Here is a 27,918-nt window from a genome sequence, read left to right as displayed (position 1 = left end):
TTTTAAACTTCCTACTAAAGCAGACAATTACCTTGACCTTGACAGTCGGAATTCAATGTCTACCAAACCCACGATGGTACACCATTGTGTCTTCCCACCAGCCAACAGCGTATCGACAAGTTCAAGGTGCGTAATTAAAACAACCATCGTCTGTTCACCATCGCCACCCGGATGGAAAAAATAGTCGTTGCCGCCGCTGCCGCCACCACCAGTGACTGTGAAAATCATCTTCAATTAATAACACCTTTCTCGTTCCGCCCGTTTACAGCAAACCTTCCGTATCAAACACGTTGATTAGGGAGCGTCCATAAATAACGTCACGCAAAAATTGCCCATTTTCAACCCCCCTCCCCCCTATGTCACACTTTTTGTATGAGACCTCTGAAATTTTTGTATGAGTTGTCACACTTTACTGTACCCCCCCTCCCCCCTAAAAGCGTGACGTAATTTATGGACGTTCCCTTATGTATCTATCGTTCGTGTGATGGTGGTTACTTTCTCACTTTCTGCACTCGTCGGTGGATCATTCTCACTTTTACTGTCTTATTCTTTTTTCTGGGGAAACGTCCAGACTGAGTTAGAGCAAGTTTCTCAGTTTAATGTTCTATGAGCGTCTCACAGTTGTTATGTGAGTGCTTTCTTTATCAAAATTATCTCTTTACATTTGTATATCGAATTGTAGGCACGAATATAGTCTATGACCACTATAGGGGAGACTGAGGAGACTTGATCCCTGGGGAGACTTGTTCCCCCCATATTTGCTCGGAATCAAAAACATTTTTCTTCTAGCATATTTTTTTCAAAACTACTCCTGGACAAATGACTATGTTTTGGCTACAAGTGATTTCGATTGTACATTGCATTATTTTTTAACGGCTGATGATTTGTTTTCAGTCCTTCAGAAATCTTTTAGATGATTCCGGAAAATCTTAATAACTTTGTGAAAATTGCACCAAATCGTGTCAAAATTTCACAGCACATACTTTATATAAAATACTTTCAAACTTATTTATCCGAATAAGGCTGTTGTTAACATATTTTAAATAATTCAGCTTAGTATACACAACAGTGACATGGGGAGACTTGATCCCTCGAGGGTTACACACACATTATACATGTGAAAAATAAAATTCTATTCGGAAGCCTCTATTTACTTGGAATTCTAGTCTATTCAACGATAAAATGTGTCAGATAATTATAACTTTAGTACAAACCAATAAAAGGGGGATCAAGTCTCCCCATTTTGAAAATACGGCATATCCTTAAAAATTTAAGGAAATCTTAGAATTTCAAACACTCCATTTTCATCGAAAATACAAGAAAACTCGAAAAGAAAATGAATAGGAAGATTCTGGAATTATTTTCCCTTTAAATAAACCATGTGCTCAAAGGGGGATCAAGTGTCACCCATTTTTGAAAAATACATTATAAGACATGCCTCCATAAAAACACAGTTTTGAAAACTTTAACAATAATTGAAAAGCCTTCTGTTGTGTATTAACTTGCAATAGATGTTTACCTGCCATTTTGTACGGAAATCGGATCTAGTTTTGTGTTTTTTCTTAGAGTTTCAGGTAGATTAAGAAAAAGGGATCAAGTCTCCCCAGTCTCCCCTACTGAGTCAACAAGGACTAAGAGAAAATCGAAAATTGTGTCAGCCTTATCGCAGATAGGACATTCTTGCTGGAATTCCTTACATGACTCTAGTAAGAGTTCTTCTAAAAATGTCTTGATAATTCTCCAGTTGTACCTGGAATTTTTACAGAAAGAAGATTCTTGCAGGACTTCTTAGAATGATTTAAACAGGGATTCCACTAAAGATTCCTCTTAGTATCCCTTCAGAATGAATTCCTGTCCTTTAGAGTATCCCAAAATTTTTATTTTAATCAGAAAGATTGGGGGCTCACACTGCAAATGATAACTAAGGATGTTTGAAACAAAATTTTTTTTGATGATTTTTTTTTTAAATTGCTATTTTTCATAGTAAATATAAAATCTTGTACCATTTGGGCAGGTGTACCTATTTTGGGCACTTACCGCTATAACTAAGTCAATTTCAAACCGATTGATTTGATTTTTTGTACAGAGTTAGATACTGTTCGTGCCTAACTCTATACAAAATTTCAAGTAAATCGGTTTTAAATTGACTTAGTTATAGCGGCAAGTGCCCAAAATAGGGACACCTGCCCAAATGGTACAAGACCCTATTATTGTCAATTTTGGTACGGTAAAAAAATAGTTGTATATTAATACAATAACTGGCAATTTTTCAAAAATCTCGCCGGGGTGACCTCTAAATGTCATTTCTGAAAGTAGTCGTCATACAAACGTTTGTTTCTAACATCCTTGGTTCTACTATCATTTGCAAGGTGAGTCCCCAAGCTTTCTGACTACTGTCCAGGCATTTATTTACAGAGATTCTTTTAGGAATTCCACAGGGAATTTTTCGGAGAACTTTTTTTGATATATCTCAAGAAATTTCGCAATTTCTATCTTGAAAATGGTTCAAGGATTTCAACGACTTTCCGTCTGGTATTCCTTAAAACATTCTATGAAAAATTCCCTTAAGGATTGCTACATAAGTTCATGCTTGTATTTATTCATGCCTTTCTTTAAACATTTCTGAAGGAATTCCTCCAGAAATGTAGTGATATTTTTTTCTGGGAGTTTTTCTTTGGAACTTCTCCGATAATTCTTCTGGAAATTTGTCATGAAATTCTTCTAAAAATTTCTCTAAGGGTTTCTCTAGGAATTCCTCCAAGCGATACTTCAAAAAGTGCAATTCTAAGAGCAATCTTTTTGCAAAGATTCTTTCAGAAATTCCTCTAAATATTTTCTTTTAAAAGTTAGATTTTTTAGCGCAGTTTCGAGTCCAAAAGGAATCGCTCAAGAAACTCAAGAAATGGTTTCTTGGGCGATTCAGGCAAGGAATTTCCCATGCATCAAGATAGGTCGAGAAATTCCTTCTGAACTGCAAACAGCCCTTTTTCCAGAAACTTTTTTTTGAAATTATTGCTTGAATTTCTCCTGAAATTTCTTCAGGAGTTTTCTCGGGGTGTTTGGAAATTTCTAAGGAGATTTATTTGTAAATTCCTCACTGTGTTTCTCCAAAAGTTCTTTAAGATATTCCTCTAGGAATTGCTTAGAACTCATTCAGACCTTCCTTCGAGAATTCTTTCAAAGTTTTTTTTTAAGATTCTTCTATCAATTCCTACAAAAATTACTCTAAAATCTATTCCTTAGCGTTTTTCATGAACTTTTTCAAGACTTTTCTTTATGAATATCTGCAAATTGTTCTCCAATTCGTCCAGGTATTTTTTCAAAGATTCGTTCAAAAATTCGCCGGTGTAAACCAAGATGTGAACAGATTGTTCCAGTTTTCTTTTGTTTCTACAGGATTTCCTACAGAATATTCTCCGGTAGTAGTTTAGGGATTTTTGTGGATGTACAAATCCTTTTAGAAATTGTATATAAATTTTTTCAAAGAATTCCTTCAAAGGTATCTCCAGGAGTTCTTCCAAGAATTCCTTCAGAAAATCCTCCAGGGATCTTTCAGAAGTTTATTGGTGGTTTTTATCAAGAGCTTCACCAATATCTTTGCCTGTGATTTGTGCAGATATTTTTTAAGAGAATTCTCCAGAAAGTCCTCTACGGATTTTTCTAGGGATCCCTCCAGAAATTTCCTAAGCATTTGTTTTTTTTAGGAATCACTTGTACAGTTACTCGCGAAGTCTTTTTTTTAGAATTAAGGGGTTTTTTTTTTACTGAAAAGGTTACTTCAGAAGATGATTCTGATTTTTTTTGTCCAGGAATGTCACCAGAAACTTTTTAAAAACTTGTCTTGGAGTTTTTAAGGGATTTATTGAGACATGACTCTGGAGATGCCTTAAAAATTCCTTCAGGGATTTTTTAAAGAACTCTCCAGTATTTTTTGTGAAAATAAAAACTTCTGGAAAATCTCTGCAGGGATCCATGGAGAGATATCTGAACAAATTCTGCAGGGATCTCTAGATACATCCCAGAAGATATTTCTGATGAAACCCCCAGGAGCAACTTCTAAAAAATATCTTGTAGAAATTTCTACAGAATTCATTGAAGAAATTTCTCAAAGTATTTTTGTAGAAATCTGTAGAATTTGTAAAGATATTTCTAGAAGAATTTCTAATAAACTTCACGGATGAACTTTTGAAGAAATCCCTAACATTCTGAAGAAGTTTCTAGAGATACAACTATCTCTTCGTATCGGAGCAATACCAATAATACCGTTGAGGAAGCAGATCAGTATTTTTTAATACGATTCTCATAACATTATCCAACAAATGTGAAGAAGTTTCAAAAACTTTCCGTCAAACGGAAAATTCTTCACTGGGCCACTGGGTGTTATGTGTGTTGTCCGTTGTCTCATGTTTGTAGTGTTCAGTCTGTGCAGCCTCTGGCTGAAGACGGTGTTAATTGTCTTTTATAATAATGACTTCGATTTCCTTTTGGGAATTTCAAACGAGATTTCCCGATGAAAAGATCTTAGAGATTTTGGAGCTATTGAAAGATAATCCTGTAAAAATCGCAGCAAGCTGGGCGCGTGAGTGGCTGCGTTTTGAAATTGCATTCGCAGTTTTCATAGCTCCGCTATATTTTTTTTATATAGATGGCTGAATCGTGGCTTGGCCCGTGGCGCTACGCCATCCGGTGAAGTTTTTGGTAAAAAGGAAATAGTTTTCGAAAGAAGAGTTTACGATTGTGTTAGAATTTTCGACGAAATGCTCCTCCAGCGGAAGCTATACCTAAGGGCAGCCCCACTAAGGGGCTGTCCATAAACCACGTGGTCATGAGGGGGGGTTCGGCCAATGACCATTTTGTATGGACAAATAAAAATTTTTGTATGGACTAATGACCACGCGGGGGGGGGGGGGGGGGGTTGAAAAGTCCCAAAAAAATGACCACGTGGTTTATGGACAGCCCCTAAGGTGGATAGGGGACCTTAGGCCAACAGCCTACTGTTTCCGAAACCCAAAAAAAAAAAAACGCTACAGAAACCGAAAATGAAAAATTACGAACTGATTCAACGGCAACGACTATTAGCGCGGAACAACGGACGAAACAAAGGAATTGCAACTTGGAATGTATGATCCCTAGTTCAGCAGGGTAAACTGGCATAACTAGCCAATGAGGCATGCCGTATGAAGCTTGAAATCCTAGACTGAGTGAAGTCCGTTGGCCGAACTTTGGAGAACACTGATTGGCGTCGGGTCAAATTCTGCTATACTCTGACCTACGAGGTGAACACGCTCCTCGCCACCGTGGAGTTGGTTTCCTACTCAGCGCTCACGTCCACGCTGCGCTCATGAAGTGGGAACCTATTAATTAGAGGATAATTGTTGCCAGCTTCAGAACACGGGTTCGAAACCTTACCATGATCCAATGTTACGCGCCAACCGATGCAGCCGAATTGCAAGATAAAGAGAACTTTTACAGGCAACTGAATGATGTCGTGGAAAAGACTCCGAAAGGTGATATCAAGATCCTCATGGGCGACTTCAACGCGAAGGTTGGTTCCGACAAGTCGGACTATGAGCACGTCATGGGACACCATGGTCTCGCAGAAATGAGCGAAAACGGAGAGCTGTTTGCAGAGTTTTGTGGCAACAATGATATGGTGATTGGGGGATCGCTCTTTTCTCATCGACCAGTGCACAAAGTGACATGGGTTTCCCGTGATGGCGCCACGGAAAACCAAATCAACCCCATCTGCATCAGCCGAAAATGGAGACGGAGCCTTCTTGATGTGCGGAACAAACGTAGCGCCGACATTGCGTCCGACCATCATCTCCTAATCGGCGAGATCCGACTGCGCATTGCCAGGATCCAGCGACAGGAGGAGACAATCGGGCGCCGGTTCAACACACGCCGACTGGAAGATGCTACGGAGAAAAGGTCCTTCGTCGAGGAGCTAGATAACCGTACTGCGGGTGAGTTACGCACCCGAAGAAAGGAGTGGATCACAGATGATACCTGGAAGAAGATAGAGGAGCGAAGGAACGCCAAAGCCGCGATAGAGCGAGCTAAAACACGAGGAGCCAAAGCCGTAGCCTGTCAGCGCTATTCGGCTCTCGAGAAGGAAGTGAAACGCTCATGTAGACGGGGCAAAAGAGCGTGGGCGGACTCCCTAGCCGACGAAGGCGAGAAAGCCGCAAACACCGGCGACAGCCGCCTCCTCTACGATGTTTCACGTTGCATTAGTGGGACTAAGATGAATGCTACGATGCCCGTGAAAGACACGTCTGGACAGTTGCTGACCGACTCGGCTGACCAGTTGAAACGCTGGTTCGGACACTTTGGAAACCTTTTTCAAGTGTCGGCCACACCATCAACACCTCAGCATGATTTGCCAAAGGTTCGACGCATTACCCGTGTCAACACCGAAGCTCCATCATTGCAGGAGGTAGAAACAGCCATCCGTAGCATGAAATCTAACAGGGCCAAGGGGTCGATCGCATATCAAATGAGATGCTCAAAGCTGACCCCGTAGTATCCGCACAACTACTGCATCAATTATTCTGCCTCGACATTTCCGGCCGACTGGATGCAAGGCGTCTTAGTAGAGGTACCCGAAAAGGGTGACCTGACGGTATGCGATAATTGTGAGGGCATCATGTTACTGTGTATCGTTTTCAAAGTCTTCTGCAAAGTGATCCTAAACCGGATACAAGAGAAGATTGACACAACTCTCTGACGGCAGCAAGCAGGATTTCGGGCCGTATGATCCTGTGTGGACCATATTGTCACGCTCCGTATCATTCTGGAGCAAATCAATGAATTCCAAGAATCTCCCTACCTGGCGTTCATTGATTACGAAAAAGCTTTCGATCGTCTCAATCACGGAAACATGTGGGAAGCCCTCAGGCGCAAGGGTCTTCCTGAGAAAATCATCGGCCTCATTGAAGCACAGTACAGGGCATTTTGGTGCAGAGTTCTGAACAACGGTGTTTTGTCCGATCCCATCCGGGTCATTGCTGGAGTGAGGCAAGGATGTATACTATCATCGCTACTGTTCCTCATCGTAATCGACGAGATCCTGGTAGGTGCGATTGACCGTGAACCAAATCGTAGGTTGCTGTGGCGGCAGCCCATTACCATGGAGAACCTAAATGACTACGAATTGGCTGATGACGTTACTCTCCTAGCTCAACGGCGGCTCTCTGATATGCAGAGCAAGCTCGATGATCTTGCCAATCGCTCCTCAGCGGCAGGTCTTCCCATCAACGTCAACAAGACCAAATCGTTGGATGTAAACACGGTCAACCCTTCCATCTTTACGGTAGCTGGGCAATCAGTGGAGAATGTTGAAAGCTTCCAATATCTTGGTAGACAAATGGCGGCCGAATGTGGAACCAAAATCGCCATAGGAGCAAAGATCAAGAAGGCGAGGGCTGCTTTTGCGAGTTTAAGAATTGTATGGAATAAATAATCAGATTAGTCGACGCACCATAATACGAATTTTGAACTCGAATGAGAAATCTGAGCTGCTAATACGCCAGTGAAACCTGGTGTGTATCATTGCGGGCTGTTCGGGCTTATTCGGAAGTTAGCCATCAATGTTAACTTCTTTTCCCGATCAGCCTAGATAGCTGTGTAGTGTCGGTAGCAGTCGTCTGAATTGGCTAAGTATAACACTACGGACCGCCTGATCCAGTGGTAAGAGTCCACTAAACAGGTGACCCTAATTCATGGTGTTATGCGGCTTTATGCTTACCGTGCCAAGGAATGAATGGTTAGGAGGGTCTAATAAAAACCTAACCACAAACGGAGCCTGTGGAGAATTAGGGCGCCCTCCACAGTATTACGTCCTTACTGCGCTAACCGGAGCAATAGTGCAGTGGACCTTGCGTTTCTCCGAGATAATCAGTTGCCCTTCTTAAGTCTCAAATTTGAGGCTAAATAAGGGCGGGATTATTCAAATGTTGTAAATTAGCTTACATTACTACCTATACGGTTTCGCTTAATGCGTTTTCGCCATTGGCGTTTTATCAATTGACACCGATTTGGTTTGTCGTTGATGTTTCCTTTTGGTGCTGTGATTGTGAAGTGTGTAATCTTGTCTAGTTTGGGTAGTGGCTACGGCTAGGAAACCTCAAATCAATTTTCAGCGTAAAAAGCGTGCGTTGCCCAAGTGGCTCTACTTCAAAAAGTTCATTTTCATAGGGTAACTTCTGTATAGGTTACCTTGTGAACCCAGTTTTGCTTCTTTCACTATAAATGAAGTGTCGTGCCTCGAGCATGCTATATCTTAGAATAACGTTAACAGTATGTTTCAACCTTTCCTTATGGATGCCTTCAAGCAAGCTCTTGTATTCAGCATTTTTTCGTTGATATTTGGCAGTATTGCTACGATGATCACATCATCTGAAGTAGCTCAAACATTAATTTGAGATGCTTCAGTTTGATGGATAACTTAGGTAGTACAGTTCACGGATAACTTAACATAGAATTGCACCTAACCAATCTCTGCATGAGCAGAATTTGTCATGAGTTGACTGATTGGCATGTGTCAGATGACGAGTCTCCATTTGACCTTCTTTGCACTTTTGAGTGTTCCTTCGCAAAATTTGCGTATTCAGGCGTCCCTGCTCAACGAACTAGGAAACCTGTACTAATTGGTTGCGACCACATTTTGTGGATAACTCGCTTCCATTGCTACTCCAAGAGAGTTTCATTGTGGTTTTGTACCTACAACGCCCTCCATTGTGGCATACCATAACTATTGCTTTGAAAGAAACTTGTCCTCTGCAGTCTGTGCGGACTGCAAGAGGTATTCCTGAATGGAACTCTGATCTGTTCAAGTTCAAAATATCTTCGGATAAACCATTCTTTTGTATAGTTACGACTTAGTGGGCCCTAAAAAGCTCTGCTTAATTCAAATCTTCAGGAGGGAGTTTTGTCCTATTTTTCTGCAGAGGGATTTGAGTATTTCAAACATGTTTTGAACTCTTGTAGTTTTCTATGGGGTATTTTCATGGCGTGAAATTATTATGTAGTTTTATCCCGAAAGGGTGCGTGCGTTGTATAAGGATGGAATGAGTTTCAGATTTATCTGGTTACCTCGTTCTTTCTGAAATGCTTGAAACGCATTGTCGATTATCACATCTGTGATGTTCGTCTGGGTGACATGCCTACTCATGTGAACTCACATGCCTCCCAATTTGGGATTATTATTATTGGCTCTTTATTATGAAGATTTTCAGCCCGAGGCTGGTTCATCCCGGTCCAATTTGGGATGTCCACAGTGACTTTTTTACACAAAAGTGTATATGTTTTCAAGAAAGTACTCGCTCCAATGTAGGTTTTGCGGTAATTTCTTGAATATTGAGGATGCTTTCGATGACGTGCCTTTCAATGTCATATTGAAAGTCGCATGACGTCACAAGCTACCTCCAATGAGCTATAGGCTCTCTTTACGCTTATGCGTTTTACGGTGTCCTTTTCAGGGCACTGAATAAACCCATTGTGGTATGGGCTATGAGCTCTCATTGCGCTTATGCGTTCATTCCCTCTTCTAGGGTACCCCTTCCTATTTCATCACCTTTCCCTTTCCTAATCCCATTCCATCCCTTGTCCCATTCTCCCTCAGGTAAATGATGAAATAGGCTTATATGTATGGCGATGGCACAAATGTCCCAAATGGAGGATAACGTGCCTCTGGAGCCGGCCTTCTGATACTCTCCTAGCTCAACGGCGGCTCTCTGATATGCAGAGCAAGCTCGATGATCTTGCCAATCGCTCCTCAGCGGCAGGTCTTCCCATCAACGTCAACAAGACCAAATCGTTGGATGTAAACACGGTCAACCCTTCCATCTTTACGGTAGCTGGGCAATCAGTGGAGAATGTTGAAAGCTTCCAATATCTTGGTAGACAAATGGCGGCCGAATGTGGAACCAAAATCGCCATAGGAGCAAAGATCAAGAAGGCGAGGGCTGCTTTTGCGAGTTTAAGAATTGTATGGAATAAATAATCAGATTAGTCGACGCACCATAATCCGAATTTTGAACTCGAATGAGAAATCTGAGCTGCTAATACGCCAGTGAAACCTGGTGTGTATCATTGGAGAACACTCAACGGCTGTACTGCCGTTCTACGCATAATTGTCCCATGTTATATGGGATTCCCATATAACATGGGACCAGTGATGGCATTTTCCTCTGTGTACAAAAGAGCAAGTGTCATGCTACGCACATTTCTTTTCTCCCAGCCAGAGCGCCACACACTGGCTTGCGTTCACCATACGTGCTCGCTGAGAGCTGTGACGATCGGTGATGCGAGAAAAGGAATAACTCACCACAGCCGACTACAATCTTCAGAGAGAAATGAGTGCACCAAGATTCTCTAGAGTAGACAAGTGTTCGTTCACCCTAGTTAACTCTGGCAAAGAACACTGGAGAGAGCGATCTGCAGTGCGCACTGACGAGAATCGGGAAGCATGGTTTATCGTGGTGAAAACATTGTAGTTTTCTTCTCTACGAAACGAACCATAACTTCGGCAGCGTGCCGACATTTACGTCGTCGTCGTCGTCGTGCCAAAAATTCGCGACTACCAAGTTGATGCTTTTGTTTGCGGTTTCCCGAAAGTAATGACGCTTGTATGTACTACACAGGATCAAATATTTTACCAAAAACAAACCAATGCTCAAACATCTGGTTTGACTCAATCGAATTTAAATTAGCATCAGCGAAGCGAAGAATGTTGTACCTTATGCCCTCCATCATTCGAAAGATGTTGGCGCGTCGATCGTTGCACGCTAATGATTTTGCGGTGGGTTGAAGGCGTTTGATAATGAATAAAATGCATCAACACCCGATTTTTATTGTTTGTTCAGTGCATATTTGGGCAAGATTGGACTATTTTACATAAAGTGATTCTTGTAATATACCTGCCATTTTGAACTGGTATTATCAATACAATCGAAACTCGCTATTTGGTGCGAGCGAAAATCGATTTTTTTCATAACCCTGGGACTTAACTTTGGAAGTGGTGCGCTGCGTAATTCATCAGGACCGCCAAATAGCGCGATATGAAAAAAAAAACTATTTTTATTCGCATCATATTCCGAATTTCGATTGGGTTGATAATATTATTTATTAAATACCGATAAAAAAGTGTAGAATTAGCCCGAATTAAAGAACACCTAAATACATTTAAAATGAAAATAAAAACAATGTCCCGAACAACGTCGTACTGCCGTACGCACGTTCCCTCTCAACTCGTTTTTGTGTGCCAACAAATTATACGAGGTTTCGCTTTTGAACGGTTTCCCTGCGTTTCCACAGAGGATGTATAATGAAACACTAATTTCTTTCTCAGCATCATCAACCATTTTCTACTTGCTGAAAAACATTCCCACATCATCCTCGCGCTTCTTTTATTCCGCCATTTTTCGTTTTGCATGCAACAGGAATCTACAATGCCGCGGATGCTTGCAAACAAACTGCACTCGCTGCTTTGCTTTCACCAACCAGAGAAAATTTCTTCAGAGTGATGCTCTGGAGTGGGCTCACTACAGTGTACACTCAGCGAAGTAAACTACCGAAATTCATAAAAATACCTTATGAAATTTAGCCATAACTGTAAAGTATGGATGCCATCAGAATACCTTATGAAAATTGAACAAGCTTATTATGACCTAATTACATAAGATAAACTTATGAAAAGAGCAGAAAAACCACAAAATGATGCTGACTGGAATCGATCCATGAACGTCAAGATCACTGAGCTTGTGCCCAACCCACGCGGCTATCGACGCTTGAGAATATCGTATTGCTAAATGTGTATAAAAGCCAAACTGTGAGTCGATTCTGCGTCATAGATCGACCTTATGAAAATCGTTTTAGGCGTTATGAATTGTTTAAAGGCCATTTCATAAGTTAGACCCTATGATAAGCTTAGGTTTATTTGCCTGAGTGTACACGCGCGTGTGGGTGATCCCATAAGTAGGTTGGTGTGAGAGAACTGAGGTGCGCAGAAAGTATATTTCTCTTGGGTGGTGAGTTCAGTTTCGCTCTATGGCTTTGCTTTACCGGCACTCTCTCGCACTGAATAGTTTCAACTACCAGTGAAAACATTCTCTTTGTCTCCCTGGTGATACGGTACATGCATCCTCAGAGAGGCCGGTTCTCTCGCTCGTCAGTGCCGAACTCTAGTGAAATGCCATCACTGCATGGGACAATTGGGCGTAGAACGGCAGTGTAGGTCTTCATCAATAGATGCCTGCGGTATATAATTCGTGAAGGGCCCATATAGCCGAGGCGGTAAACGCACGGGTATTTAGCATGACCATGCTGAGGGTGACGGGTTCGATTCCCGGCCGGTCCAGGATCTTTTCGTAATGGAAATTTCCTTGACTTCCTTGGGCATAGAGTACCTTCGTGCCTGCCACACGATATACACATGCAAAATGGTCATTGGCAGAGGAAGCTCTCAGTTAAAAACTGTGGAAGTGCTCATAGAACACTAAGCTGAGAAGCAGGCTTTGTCCCAATGAGGACGTTACGCCAAGAAGAGGAGAGGAGGCCTCACAATTGGATCTCCATCGTGGAGCTCCATCGTCGATGTCATCAAAAGCCGATAGCGACAGAAATTCTGGAGCGAAAGTGGAGGTGGGTCGGCCAAATTCTACGTTAGACTGGAACCCAGCCGGACATCGCAGCAGAGGCAGACCCGGAGGCTCATAGCGGCACAGGCTCAACAACAAAATCAAGTAAGTCGACAGAAATTTGACCTGGCCACAGGTCATGGCAATAACTGGCAATCGCCCAGGATGAAGATCTTTCAATTCGGCCCTCTGCACCACCGTGGGTCCTCAGGACTGAAAGTAAGTAGGTATCAACAGGGAAAACGAAACGACTTTCCTCCTCTGCGGGACAGCCGGTAAATCACCAAACCGGAAAGAATGTTGCTTGTGTGAGATTTTCCCCGACTTTTCACCAGCGCAACAGGTTTTATGGCGGGCAACGGCGGCGCGGCGCCATAAACTGCTGCCACCACCAGGAAAAGGCACTCACTCACTTTGAACGAACGATTTGCGTGATAATTGCAACTCTGCAACCGGTGCAGAAGAGAGTCTGTGATTAAGACACAGATTGGCGGTGGCGGTGGCGATGGTGATAAAACAAATTGCACAGCTCTGTGTCTGTAGTTTTCCTGCAATGACGATTTATGATCTGGATGTTGGAGATATGGAAGTGTCGTAAAGACGTTCGGAGTCGCCCCCCCCCCCCTCATCATAATTACAGACACGCATTGCTTCTTCTAATGAATTGATTAGGTATGATGAGGAAGAAACCCCGGTGCGGTGGATTGGATGACTTTGGCACCTAGCTAATAATGATTGTACCCATTAGAGAGACCAACGTATCTAGTACAGCAAGCCAGCAGCGGTTAGATTGTACCTGTGTAATGTTTATGTTAGTGAGTTGATTTGTATTCGCAGCTGAGGCCAACAGCAAAGATTCGTTGCAGGAAAGAGAAATTGCGAAACATTTGCAATCATCACATTTACAGCTGAGTTTTGCTTGATTTTGGTATCTAAAATACTTAGTGATGAAAAATTGAAATTGATTGAGCTGATCATCGATGAGTGAAAAATTACTGACAGTAATGAGGGTAAATCACATACCTTACTTTACCGGTCAGGCAAGGACTGAGTGACCTCTGCGGTACATAGTAGCCGTCTCCATTCAGCTCGGTACATGGCTTTGTGTCTCCAGTTCCGCACTTTGCGAAGTGTTCGCAGATCGTCCTCCTCTTGGTCGACCCACCTAGCTCGCTGCGCTCCACGTCTTCTTGTACCGGTCGGATGACTCTCGAGAACCATTTTAGTCGGGTTGCTATCCGACCACCGTAGCCTCCCGATTTTCGCGGTGTTGACGATGGTTGGTTCTCTCAGCAGCTGATGCAACTCGTGGTTCATTCGCCTTCTCCAAGTCCCGTCTTCCATCTGCACTCCGCCGTAGATGGTACGCAACACCTTCCGTTCGAAAACTCCAAGGGCGCGTTGGTCCTCTGCACGTAGGGTCCATGTTTCGTGCCCATAGAGAACGACTGGTCTAATCAGCGTTTTGTAGATAGTCAACTTCGTGTTACGGCGAACTTTATTCGATCGTAGAGTTCTGCGGAGTCCAAAGTAAGCACGATTTCCTGCCACAATGCGCCTCTGAATTTCTCTGCTGGTGTCGTTGTCGGCGGTCACCAGTGAGCACAAGTACACGAATTCTTCAACCGCCTCGATTTCATCACCGTCGATATAAATTCGAGGTGGCGGGCACGGTGATTCTTCCCTGGAGCCTTTTGCCATCATGTACTTTGTCTTCGACACATTAATTACTAATCTGATTCGCCTGGCTTCACTCTTTAATCTGAATCTTGCCTCATCACTCACTTGTAGTGAATCCTAAATCAATCCTATTCCAAATATCCAACTCCTTAACACCTATGGGGGCGTCGGTGAGTCGCTGACATTTCATACACTAGGTGTCATATCATCAAATCCTTTCCTATCCTCGTAACTGAGAAGAAGGGCGTGCCGGCAATGGCCATGGCCGGCAATGGAAGTTTTCATGTCTTTTTTACTTTAACCTCTAATTGGATAGCTGTTCCTTCCCAAATAGCATTCCATAACCAATTAGAACAGGAGTTTTAAATTTCTAACATGACAACTTTCAGTATGCAATCTACGAATTACTCCGTTACCACGCAACGCAACGCAACGCAACGCTTCACTCTTTAGTCGGATGTACGTTTCCGCCATCTTCTCAAATTTACGAGCTATAATATCAATATCATCAGCGAACCCAAGCAACTGAACGGACTTCGTGAAAATCGTCCCACTCGTGTTTATCCCCGCTCTCCTTATTACACCTTCTAACGCAATGTTCAACAGCAAGCACGAAAGACCATCACCTTGCCGTAACCCTCTGCGAGATTCGAAGGGACTCGAGAGTGTCCCTGATACTCGAACTACGCACATCACTCGATCCATCGATGCCTTGATCAATCGTATCAGTTTATCCGGGAATCCGCATTCGTGCATAATCAGCCCCATAGCTGCTCTCGATCGATTGTATCATACGCCTATTTGAAATCGATGAACAAGTGATTTGTGGGCACGTTGTATTCGCGGCATTTCTGCAACACCTGGTGGATGGCGAACATCTGGTCCGTTGTAGCACGTTCACCCATGAATCCAGCCTGATATTGCCCCACGAACCCTCTTGCAATCGGTGATAGACGGCGGCATAAAATTTGAGAGAGTATCTTGTAGTTTCCGCCATCAAACTTGTCGCCCTTGTTGCCTCCGGCAATACTTCCTCCTCCCAAATCTTGATAATGACCCAGTGTAGTGCTCTCACCAGTGCTTAGCTGATAATGCAGCCTGGGTACTGTTGTCCTTCTGACTTCAGCTAGATTGAGGGAATACGACCCGAGCGTCTGTTCACCAAGGAGGTGCGGCTCAAACAGCGTCTGTTCTGGCATCCAGTGGCTGAGTAAGAAACGCTGCATCACGCCCAGCTAGATCCAAGGTGGTAGCCCCATCAGCTTGGTCGTCCCAGTGTTGTTGGGACGTTAAACAGAACTGGCACGATGGCTCTCTGGCGAGACAGGAGTGTTGGTTGAGGTCCCTTCAGAAATTCTTTTGGGAATTCTTTCAAAAATACCTTAAATTTTTTTTATGGAATTCCAAAACGGATTCCTCTGGTAACTCCGACAAAGGATTCGTTTTCGAAGTCCTTCATGAATTCCAAAAGTGTTTCCTCCGGAAATTTCTCCAAGGACTCATCTGGGGATTTTATCGTGGATTCCTTATAAGAATCTTTTTGGGATTCCTACAGGTTTTTTCTCTATGAAGTATCCAGAAGCTCCTCCCGAGATTCCTTCAGGATTTTCTACAGAGATTTATTTAGGAAGTATCTCAGGGATTGCTCCAAAAAGGCCCTCTCGGATTTCTGCAGTAAGCTGCTCAGCCTCTTGGGATTTCTCTATAAAGTTTTTCGCGGTTTCTTCAGAAAAAAAAGTTCATCAGAGATTTCTCCTGGAAGTGCCAACAGAATGCCTCCAGAAAATTTCCCAGGGTTTCCTCCCAGAAGCTCATCAGGGGCTCCCAGGGGCTATTTGTGCAGGAATTCCTCAAGAAATCATGAATTTCCAATTATTTTTTCCAGAATTTTAAGTCTTGGGTTTTTTTTTAGGAATTTTTCTATTGATTCTACAAAAAACCCTCTAGGGATTGCCCCTTTAATTTCATCAAATGCCACCAACCTTTTTATCAGGCGTCGATACTCTTAAGAATTTCTTCTGAAATTCATTCAGTGATTCCACCAGAAATACCCTCATAGATTAGGTATTAGGTATTCGTAAAAGGATTTCCGGTATCCATCAAGGATTTCTCTACCGATTCCATCAGAGTTTGCGCCGTAAATTCTTCCTGGGGTTTCTGCGAGTGTTTTTCAGGGATTCCTGAATTTCTCCAAGCATTTATTCAGACATTTCTTCAGGATTTCCCGCAGAAAATTCTTCTATTATTTCTGCATTAGGCTGTCCAAAATAAAATCGACTCTTAAATGAAATATACGCATATTTGAAGCAATTTTGTAAAACATTTCGATTTTCTAAAAAATCGTTTAGAGGTTCAGATTTTTCAGATATATTCAACCATTTTTTAGAGAAATGGAGCATATGAATAGTTCTATCGGATAAAACTTTCATTGTTGAAAATAAAAAATTGTACATGTATTTTTTTTAGTAAATTTTGATGGAAAATGCTCAAAAATAGACTTTCTCCTGCCCTGGCGATACCTCTAAATGATTTTTTTGAAAATCGAAATGTTCTACAAAAATAATTCAAATATGTATATCTTTCATTTAAGGGTTGAGACCCTTGACTTTTCGAGCATCGATTCTTTTGGGACAGCATTTTGCATGGATTCTTTGAGGGTTTCTCCAGAGATTCTTTCAGGAATTCCTTCAGAGATACCCACAGGAAGCTTCTCAGGCAATCATCCAGGAAGATTTTTCAGGAATTTATCCAAGAATTCCTCCAGGAAGCCTTTTAGAGACTGCTCTATGAAGCCCTTCAGGGTTGCTCTATAGAAAGCCCCTAAAGGATTCCGGTAGAAACTTTCTTGGTGTTTCCTCCATGACGCCCCTCCGAGATACCTCCTGAAACTTTCTGTGGGAATACTCCGAAAAATACCTCTGAGATTCCTCCATGCAGCCCCAAGTAAGATTTTTTAGTCAAATAGTCTAGAAGAGGATCTTAAAACCACCATAAATCCAAAATAAATGATGTTATGTTTATGAAGGTTCTGAAAACCTCTGCAAGACTAATTGGCCAACAAAATATTACTTGAGGCACTTAAGGAGTTGCTCCAGGAGCGGAGATCTCCTCGGAGATTGCACCAAAAAGGGCTTGAGGTATTCTTCTTGAAAGTTTCTCAGGGAGTTTGTTTGGAAAATTTCTTAGGATTTTAGGAATTTCCTTCAGGGATATCTTCTGGAAGCTGCTCGTATAATTCTACAGGTAGTTGCTTAGGAATTGCTCCCAGAAGCTCCACAGAGACTCCTCTATGTAGCCTTGCCAGGGTTTACTCCAGGTACCCCTTAATGGATTCCCCCGGAAAATTTCGCAGTTTTTCCGGCAAGATGTTCATCAAGGTTTCCTTCAGGAAGTCCCTACAGCAATCCTCTCTTAAGTTTCCCAGGGCTCCCTCGAAGAAGCAACCCAGAGCCTCCTCCAAATTTCTTCAGGGATTCCTCCAGGAATCAGGATATTTTGTTTCAATTATTTCTCCAATAAACGTTTCAGGATTTTTTTCTATGGAATTTTTAAAGAACGTTACTCCAGTATTCTTAATATTCCAGTAAAACTATCGTTTTTTATAAGGATTTCTTCAGGGGTTCCCCTCCACGAAATGTTTCACGAATTCCAGCAGGCTCTTCTTCTGAAGCACTCATAGGATTTTTTCCAGGATTTCCATGAACGTAGAGAATCGTTGTTATTTCTCCAGCAATTCCATCAAGTTTTTTCCTAAAAAAAATGTTTTGTGGACTCCCTTCGGATATTCACTTATCAGTAGGTCGGCTCTAGAGGCACGTGTTGGTGGTTCATCGATTGTTTTCGGCGAAAAAAGTATTTCCAGGATTCTCCCAAGAAGCCCGTCTGGGAATCCGTCATAGAGACCTACCCCAGGTATTCCTCCTGGAAGCTTCGCAGGCTACCTTCTGAAAATATATTAAACCTTCCGTAACTCGCGCGGTTGACGACCTGCGTCAGCACCACGCTAATGCTGAGTACAAAAAGCGAGATTTTTTCAACGTGTTGTACAAAATACAACAGCGCGATCGTTCGAGGGTTAAAGAATTCCTTAAAGAAGCCCCTCAGGAACTTCAGCTTCGATTCCTTCAGGGGTTGCTCAGATATTTCTCCAGAAAGTCCCTCAGGGACTTCTCCATTAAACTTCTCAAAGATTGCATCAGAAAGTTCCTCGGGTGATCCTCTATAAAGCCCCTAAGGAACTCCTCCACGGAGTTCTTCAAGGATGCTGCAGGATACTCCTCAGGGATTCCTCTGTGGAGTCCTTCTTGGATTGTTCTAGGAAGTTCCAAGAAGGTTCTCAGGGATTTCTCCGGGTAGCATCACAGGGAATCCTCTGGAAAGTCCCTGAAGGACTTGGCCATAGAACCTTTTTTGTGACTGCTCCAGGATGGCCAGGATTGCTGAGGATTCCACCAGGAAGAAATTTTCTCAAGGACTCCTCAAAGAAGCCCCTCTGGTATTCATCTTAGAAGCTTCTCAGGCAAACCTCTATATAAAAATTCTCAGGGAGGTTGTTCCTGGAAGTTGCTCAGAGATCCCTCAGGAGAGCCCTCATGAAATCTACCATGAAGTCCTTCTATGATTACTCTAAGAAGGTTCTTAGAAATTCCTCTGGGGAGCTTCACACGGAATCCTCTAGAAATTCCCTCAAAGACTTGGCCATGGAGTCTTTTTGTGACTCCTCCAAAATGCCCAGGATTGCCGAGGATTCCACCAGGAAGACATTTTCTAAAGGATTCCTCCAAGAAGCCCCTCTGGTATTACTCTTAGAAGCATCTCAGGCATACCTCCAGAAAAAAAAATCTCAGGGATTCCTCTGAGAAACCCCCAATGAAGCCCCTCAGGAACTCCTCCATGGATCCCTTTAGGAGTCCAGGAAGTTGCTCAGGGTGTCCTTCAGTAAGCCCCTCAGAGATTATACCAGGAAGTCACTCAGGTGATTTCTTGAAGCCTCTTCGAGATTCCACCAGAAAGCTCCTCCGTTGTCCCTCTATGAATCCCCTCAAAAACTCCTCCATGGAGCTCTTCAGGGATTGCATCAAGATATCCCTCAGAGATTCCTCCATGAGCCCTTCAGGGGTTACTCCAGGAAGTTCGTCGGAAAATCCACAATTTATGATTCCTCCAAGAAGGTAGCTTCACAGGATATCCTCTAGAAAGCCATGAAGTCTTGTTGTGATTGCTCCAGAATGCTCTGGTTTGCTGAGGATTCTTCTGGGAAGAAACTTTCTCAAAGTTCATCAAACAAGCCCTCCAGAGACTCCACCATGGAACCCTTCAGGAGTTGCCCCAGGAAGTTCCTCGGGGGTTTCTCCAAGAAGCCCCTCAGGGGCTCTCCTATGAAGCCCTTCTAATTGCTACAGGATGTCCCTAAGATATTTCTCCAGTGGGAAAGTCCTCAGGGATTCATAAAGATAGCTTATCTGTGAATCCTTTGGACTTCCTTAGGGACTCCTTCAGAAAATACCCAAGAGATTTGTCCAAGAAGGAACTCTAGGAATTCCTCCATGAAATCTGCCTGGGATTTCTCCAGGAAGATCCTCAGAGATTCCTCCAAGAAGATTCTCAGGGATCTTTCATGAAGGATCAGGCCCTAAGGTTTTGCTTTAGAAAACCTTCAGATTTTCCAGAAACTCCACCGTCACTCAAATGCTGAACAGCGCAAACGCCTTCTATACAACTGGTAATTGACATTTTTTTCGCATTTCCCATGCACCTTCACCGACTGATGCATACAAGGTAGCAAAAGTCAACTTGGTCCCACACCCATAAAAATGCACCAACTGCGCACGATTGCGAAATACCTAGGTATCTAAATACTCCCACCGAAGTCACGCAGCGTCGTCGTCGCCATCGACATTGGCAAAAACGATTGATTGATTCCGTCACGTCATCGGAAGCCCCTGCCTGGTCTTCAGGTTGACAATAAACTTTCTTCACGGATCAATTCGCAGCGCAGGTTCAAGCCGATAACACAACGACCAACCTCTGCAAGATGACTGCACGCAGTAGAAAGAACACAAAGAAAGCTTGGAAAAAAAAGACTAAGTGATTGCAATTACCAGTCAAAACATCGAGCAATTTAGTAATGACCCACGCTTTGAACAGGCGGGGAGTGCAGTTTGGCGAAATGGACGACAGATGGACGGAAAACGGAGTGGCATCGCAACTGGGAGTCTTTGCGTGATACAAAGACGACTGAATCACAGTGGTTCAAGATTTGGATGATAGTGTCGGAAATATTCGGTCTTCTAGTCTTCTAGTCTTCTAGCCTTCTAGTCTTTTGGCCTTCTAGTCGTCTAGTCTTCTAGTCTTCTAGTCTCCTACTCTTCTAGTCTTCTAGTCTTCTAATCTTCTAGTCTTCTCGTCTTCTAGTCTTCTAGTCTTCTAGTCTTCTAGTCTTCTAGTCTTCTAGTCTTCTAGTCGTCTAGCCTTCTAGTCTTCTGGCCTTCTAGTCGTCTAGCCTTCTAGTCTTCTGGCCTTCTAGTCGTCTAGTCTTCTAGTCTTCTAGTCTCCTACTCTTCTAGTCTTCTAGTCCTCTAATCTTCTAGTCGTCTAGTCTTCTAGTCTTCTAGTCTTCTGGCCTTCTAGTCGTCTAGTCTTCTAGTCTTCTAGTCTCCTACTTTTCTAGTCTTCTAGTCTTCTAATCTTCTAGTCTTCTAGTCTTCTAGTCTTCTAGTCTTCTAGTCTTCTAGTCTTCTAGTATTCTAGTCTTCTAGTCTTCTAGTCTTCTAGTCTTCTAGTCTTCTAGTCTTCTAGTCTTCTAGTCTTCTAGTCTTCTAGTCTTCTAGTCTTCAAGTCTTCTAGTCTTCTAGTCTTCTAGTCTTCTAGTCTTCTCGTCTTCTAGTCTTCTAGTCTTCTAGTCTTCTTGTCTTCTCGTCTTCTAGTCTTCTAGTTTTCTTGTCTTCTAGTCTACTAGTCTTCTAGTCTTCTAGTCTTCTAGTCTTCTAGTCTTCTAGTCTTCTAGTCTTCTAGTTTTCTAGTCTTCTAGTCTTCTCGTCTTCTAGTTTTCTAGTCTTCTAGTCTTCTAGTCTTCTAGTTTTCTAGTCTTCTAGTCTTCTAGTCTTCTAGTCTTCTAGTCTTCTAGTCTTCTAGTCTTCTAGTCTTCTAGTCTTCTAGTCTTCTAGTCTTCTAGTCTTCTAGTCTTCTAGTCTTCTAGTCTTCTAGTCTTCTAGTCTTCTAGTCTTCTAGTCTTCTAGTCTTCTAGTCTTCTAGTCTTCTAGTCTTCTAGTCTTCTGGTCTTCTAGTCTTCTAGTCGTCTAGTCTTCTAGTCTTCTAGTCTTCTAGTCTTCTGGTCTTCTAGTCTTCTAGTTGTCTAGTCTTCTAGTCTTCTAGTCTTCTAGTCTTCTTGTCTTCTCGTCTTCTAGCCTTCTAGTCTTCTAGTTTTCTTGTCTTCTAGTCTACTAGTCTTCTAGTCTTCTAGTCTTCAAGTCTTCTAGTCTTCTATTCTTCTAGTCTTCTAGTCTTCTAGTTTTCTAGTCTTCTAGTCTTCTAGTCTTCTAGTCTTCTAGTCTTCTAGTCTTCTAGTCTTCTAGTCTTCTAGTCTTCTAGTCTTCTAGTCTTCTAGCCTTCTAGTCTTCTGGCCTTCTAGTCGTCTAGTCTTCTAGTCTTCTAGTATTCTAGTCTTCTAGTCTTCTAGTCCTCTAATCTTCTAGTCGTCTAGTCTTCTAGTATTCTAGTCTTCTAGTCTTCTAGTCTTCTAGTCTTCTAGTCTTCTAGTCTTCTAGTCTTCTAGTCTTCTAGTCTTCTAGTCTTCTAGTCTTCTAGTCTTCTAGTCTTCTAGTCTTCTAGTCTTCTAGTCTTCTAGTCTTCTAGTCTTCTAGTCTTCTAGTCTTCTAGTCTTCTAGTCTTCTAGTCTTCTAGTCTTCTGGTCTTCTAGTCTTCTAGTCGTCTAGTCTTCTAGTCTTCTAGTCTTCTAGTCTTCTGGTCTTCTAGTCTTCTAGTTGTCTAGTCTTCTAGTCTTCTAGTCTTCTAGTCTTCTTGTCTTCTCGTCTTCTAGCCTTCTAGTCTTCTAGTTTTCTTGTCTTCTAGTCTACTAGTCTTCTAGTCTTCTAGTCTTCAAGTCTTCTAGTCTTCTAGTCTTCTATTCTTCTAGTCTTCTAGTCTTCTAGTTTTCTAGTCTTCTAGTCTTCTAGTCTTCTAGTCTTCTAGTCTTCTAGTCTTCTAGTCTTCAAGTCTTCTAGTCTTCTAGTCTTCTAGTCTTCTAGTCTTCTCGTCTTCTAGTCTTCTAGTCTTCTAGTCTTCTAGTCTTCTAGTCTTCTAGTCTTCTAGTCTTCTAGTCTTCTAGTCTTCTAGTCTTCTAGTCTTCTAGTCTTCTAGTCTTCTAGTCTTCTAGTCTTCTAGTCTTCTAGTCTTCTAGTCTTCTAGTCTTCTAGTCTTCTAGTCTTCTAGTCTTCTAGTCTTCTAGTCTTCTAGTCTTCTAGTCTTCTAGTCTTCTAGTCTTCTAGTCTTCTAGTCTTCTAGTCTTCTAGTCTTCTAGTCTTCTAGTCTTCTAGTCTTCTAGTCTTCTAGTCTTCTAGTCTTCTAGTCTTCTGGTCTTCTAGTCTTCTAGTCGTCTAGTCTTCTAGTCTTCTAGTCTTCTAGTCTTCTGGTCTTCTAGTCTTCTAGTTGTCTAGTCTTCTAGTCTTCTAGTCTTCTAGTCTTCTTGTCTTCTCGTCTTCTAGCCTTCTAGTCTTCTAGTTTTCTTGTCTTCTAGTCTACTAGTCTTCTAGTCTTCTAGTCTTCAAGTCTTCTAGTCTTCTAGTCTTCTATTCTTCTAGTCTTCTAGTCTTCTAGTTTTCTAGTCTTCTAGTCTTCTAGTCTTCTAGTCTTCTAGTCTTCTAGTCTTCTAGTCTTCTAGTCTTCTAGTCTTCTAGTCTTCTAGCCTTCTAGTCTTCTGGCCTTCTAGTCGTCTAGTCTTCTAGTCTTCTAGTATTCTAGTCTTCTAGTCTTCTAGTCCTCTAATCTTCTAGTCGTCTAGTCTTCTAGTATTCTAGTCTTCTAGTCTTCTAGTCTTCTTGTCTTCTAGTCTTCTAGTCTTCTAGTCTTCTAGTCTTCTAGTCTTCTAGTCTTCTAGTCTTCTAGTCTTCTAGTCTTCTAGTCTTCTAGTCTTCTAGTCTTCTAGTCTTCTAGTCTTCTAGTCTTCTAGTCTTCTAGTCTTCTAGTCTTCTGGTCTTCTAGTCTTCTAGTCGTCTAGTCTTCTAGTCTTCTAGTCTTCTAGTCTTCTAGTCTTCTGGTCTTCTAGTCTTCTAGTTGTCTAGTCTTCTAGTCTTCTAGTCTTCTAGTCTTCTTGTCTTCTCGTCTTCTAGCCTTCTAGTCTTCTAGTTTTCTTGTCTTCTAGTCTACTAGTCTTCTAGTCTTCTAGTCTTCAAGTCTTCTAGTCTTCTAGTCTTCTATTCTTCTAGTCTTCTAGTCTTCTAGTTTTCTAGTCTTCTAGTCTTCTAGTCTTCTAGTCTTCTAGTCTTCAAGTCTTCTAGTCTTCTAGTCTTCTAGTCTTCTAGTCTTCTCGTCTTCTAGTCTTCTAGTCTTCTAGTCTTCTAGTCTTCTAGTCTTCTAGTCTTCTAGTCTTCTAGTCTTCTAGTCTTCTAGTCTTCTAGTCTTCTAGTCTTCTAGTCTTCTAGTCTTCTAGTCTTCTAGTCTTCTAGTCTTCTAGTCTTCTAGTCTTCTAGTCTTCTAGTCTTCTAGTCTTCTAGTCTTCTAGTCTTCTAGTCTTCTAGTCTTCTAGTCTTCTAGTCTTCTAGTCTTCTAGTCTTCTAGTCTTCTAGTCTTCTAGTCTTCTAGTCTTCTAGTCTTCTAGTCTTCTAGTCTTCTAGTCTTCTAGTCTTCTAGTCTTCTAGTCTTCTAGTCTTCTGGTCTTCTAGTCTTCTAGTCGTCTAGTCTTCTAGTCTTCTAGTCTTCTAGTCTTCTAGTCTTCTGGTCTTCTAGTCTTCTAGTTGTCTAGTCTTCTAGTCTTCTAGTCTTCTAGTCTTCTTGTCTTCTCGTCTTCTAGCCTTCTAGTCTTCTAGTTTTCTTGTCTTCTAGTCTACTAGTCTTCTAGTCTTCTAGTCTTCTAGTTTTCAAGTCTTCTAGTCTTCTAGTCTTCTATTCTTCTAGTCTTCTAGTCTTCTAGTTTTCTAGTCTTCTAGTCTTCTAGTCTTCTAGTCTTCAAGTCTTCTAGTCTTCTAGTCTTCTAGTCTTCTAGTCTTCTCGTCTTCTAGTCTTCTAGTCTTCTAGTCTTCTAGTCTTCTAGTCTTCTAGTCTTCTAGTCTTCTAGTCTTCTAGTCTTCTAGTCTTCTAGTCTTCTAGTCTTCTAGTCTTCTAGTCTTCTAGTCTTCTAGTCTTCTAGTCTTCTAGTCTTCTAGTCTTCTAGTCTTCTAGTCTTCTAGTCTTCTAGTCTTCTAGTCTTCTAGTCTTCTAGTCTTCAAGTCTTCTAGTTTTCTAGTCTTCTAGTCTTCTAGTCTTCTCGTCTTCTAGTCTCCCTAGTAGCACACAAGTTCTATACAAGTTAATGTAACTCCTATATGACTGGATTTGGTCATATAAGAGTTGCATAGACCTATGTAGAACATGTGTGCTACTGGGGCTTCTAGTCTTCTAGTCTTCTTGTCTTCTCGTCTTCTAGTCTTCTAGTTTTCTTGTCTTCTAGTCTACTAGTGTTCTAGTCTCCTAGTCTTCTAGTCTTCTAGTCTTCTAGTCTTCTAGTTTTCTAGTCTTCTAGTCTTCTCGTCTTCTAGTCTTCTAGTCTTCTAGTCTTCTAGTCTTCTAGTTTTCTAGTCTTCTAGTCTTCTAGTCTTATAGTCTTCTAGTCTTCTAGTCTTCTAGTCTTCTAGTCTTCTAGTCTTCTAGTCTTCTAGTCTTCTAGTCTTCTAGTCTTCTAGTCTTCTAGTCTTCTAGTCTTCTAGTCTTCTAGTCTTCTAGTCTTCTAGTCTTCTAGTCTTCTAGTCTTCTAGTCTTCTAGTCTTCTAGTCTTCTAGTCTTCTAGTCTTCTAGTCTTCTAGTCTTCTAGTCTTCTAGTCTTCTAGTCTTCTAGTCTACTAGTCTTCTAGTCTTCTAGTCTTCTAGTCTTCTAGTCGTCTAGTCTTCTAGTCTTCTAGTCTTGTAGTCTTCTAGTCTTCTAGTCTTGTAGTCTTCTAGTCTTCTAGTCTTCTAGTCTTCTAGTCTTCTAGTCTTCTAGTCTTCTAGTCTTCTAGTCTTCTAGTCTTCTAGTCTTCTAGTCTTCTAGTTTTCTAGTCTTCCAGTCTTCTAGTCTTATAGTCTTCTAGTCTTCTAGTCTTCTAGTCTTCTAGTCTTCTAGTCTTCTAGTCTTCTAGTCTCTAGTCTTCTAGTCTTCTAGTCTTCTAGTCATCTAGTCTTCTAGTCTTCTAGTCTTCTAGTCTACTAGTCTTCTAGTCTTCTAGTCTACTAGTCTTCTAGTCTTCTAGTCTACTAGTCTTCTAGTCTTCTAGTCTTCTAGTCTTCTAGTCTTCTAGTCTTCTAGTCGTCTAGTCTTCTAGTCTTCTAGTCTTCAAGTCTTCTAGTCTTCTAGTCTTCTAGTCTTCTAGTCTTCTAGTCTTCTAGTCGTCTAGTCTTCTAGTCTTCTAGTCTTCTAGTCTTCTAGTCTTCTAGTCTTCTAGTCTTCTAGTCTTCTAGTCTTCTAGTCTTCTAGTCTTCTAGTCTTCTAGTCTTCTAGTCTTCTAGTCTTCTAGTGTTCTAGTCTTCTAGTCTTCTAGTCTTCTAGTCTTCTAGTCTTCTAGTCTTCTAGTCTTCTAGTCTTCTAATCTTCTAGTCTTCTAGTCTTCTAGTCTTCTAGTCTTCTAGTCTTCTAGTCTTCTAGTCTTCTTGTCTTCTAGTTTCCTAGTCTTCTAGTCTTCTAGTCTTCTAGTCTTATAAACTTTTAGTCTTCTAGTCTTCTAGTCTTCTAGTCTTCTAGTCTTCTAGTCTTCTAGTCTTCTAGTCTTCTAGTCTTCTAGTCTTCTAGTATTCTAGTCTTCTAGTCTTGTAGTCTTCTAGTCTTCTAGTCTTCTAGTCTTCTAGTCTTCTAGTCTTCTAGTCTTCTAGTCTTCTAGTCTTCTAGTCTTCTAGTCTTCTAGTCTTCTAGTCTTCTAGTCTTCTAGTCTTCTAGTCTTCTAGTCTTCTGGTCTTCTGGTCTTCTGGTCTTCTGGTCTTCTGGTCTTCTTGTCTTCTGGTCTTCTGGTCTTCTGGTCTTCTAGTCTTCTACCCTTCTAGTCTTCTAGTCTTCTAGTCTTCTAGTCTTCTAGTCTTCTAGTCTTCCAGTTTTCTAGTCTAGTCTTGTAATCTTGTAGTCTTCTTGTCTCCTAGTCTCCTAGTCTTGTAGTCGTCTAGTCGTCTAGTCTTCTAGTCTTCTAATTTTCAAGTCTTCTAATATTCTTGTCTTCTAGACTTCTTGTCTTCTAGACTTCTTGTCTTCTAGTCTTCTAGTCTTCTCGTCTTCTAGTCTTCTAGTCTTCTAGTCTTCTAGTCTTCTAGTCTTCTAGTCTTCTAGTCTTCTAGTCTTCTAGTCTTCTAGTCTTCTAGTCTACTAGTCTTCTAGTCTTCTAGTCTTCTAGTCTTCTAGTCTTCTAGTCTTCTAGTCTTCTAGTCTTCTAGTCTTCTAGTCTTCTAGTCTTCTAGTCTTCTAGTCTTCTAGTCTTCTAGTCTTCTAGTCTTCTAGTCTTCTAGTCTTCTAGTCTTCTAGTCTTCTAGTCTTCTAGTCTTCTAGTCTTCTGGTCTTCTAGTCTTCTAGTCGTCTAGTCTTCTAGTCTTCTAGTCTTCTAGTCTTCTGGTCTTCTAGTCTTCTAGTTGTCTAGTCTTCTAGTCTTCTAGTCTTCTAGTCTTCTTGTCTTCTCGTCTTCTAGCCTTCTAGTCTTCTAGTTTTCTTGTCTTCTAGTCTCCTACTCTTCTAGTCTTCTAGTCTTCTAGTCTTCTAGTCTTCAAGTCTTCTAGTCTTCTAGTCTTCTAGTCTTCTAGTCTTCTAGTCTTCTAGTCTTCTAGTCTTCTAGTGTTCTAGTCTTCTAGTCTTCTAGTCTTCTAGTCTTCTAGTCTTCTAATCTTCTAGTCTTCTAGTCTTCTAGTCTTCTAGTCTTCTAGTCTTCTAGTCTTCTAGTCTTCTAGTCTTCTAGTCTTCTAGTCTTCTAGTCTTCTAGTCTTCTAGTTTTCTAGTCTTCTAGTCTTCTCGTCTTCTAGTCTTCTAGTCTTCTAGTCTTCTAGTCTTCTAGTCTTCTAGTTTTCTAGTCTTCTAGTCTTCTAGTCTTCTAGTCTTATAGTCTTCTAGTCTTCTAGTCTTCTAGTCTTCTAGTCTTCTAGTCTTCTAGTCTTCTAGTCTTCTAGTCTTCTAGTCTTCTAGTCTTCTAGTCTTCTAGTCTTCTAGTCTTCTAGTCTTCTAGTCTTCTAGTCTTCTAGTCTTCTAGTCTTCTAGTCTTCTAGTCTTCTAGTCTACTAGTCTTCTAGTCTTCTAGTCTTCTAGTCTTCTAGTCGTCTAGTCTTCTAGTCTTCTAGTCTTGTAGTCTTGTAGTCTTCTAGTCTTCTAGTCTTCTAGTCTTCTAGTCTTCTAGTCTTCTAGTCTTCTAGTCTTCTAGTCTTCTAGTCTTCTAGTCTTCTAGTCTTCTAGTCTTCTAGTCTTCTA

At 41.6% G+C, this 27,918-nt stretch overlaps 1 protein-coding gene across 1 annotated transcript in view; it reads right to left on the bottom strand.

Moving 5' to 3' along the window:
* Positions 1–27,918, bottom strand: part of LOC115256582 (mucin-5AC-like) — a 385,160-nt gene that overhangs the window by 209,096 nt on the left and 148,146 nt on the right. The gene's annotated exons all lie outside the window — the stretch shown is intronic.

The sequence above is a fragment of the Aedes albopictus genome, chromosome 1 (assembly GCF_035046485.1).
Source record: "Aedes albopictus strain Foshan chromosome 1, AalbF5, whole genome shotgun sequence".
Taxonomy (NCBI): Eukaryota; Metazoa; Arthropoda; class Insecta; order Diptera; family Culicidae; genus Aedes; species Aedes albopictus.
This window is presented reverse-complemented; position numbering and strand designations above follow the sequence as displayed.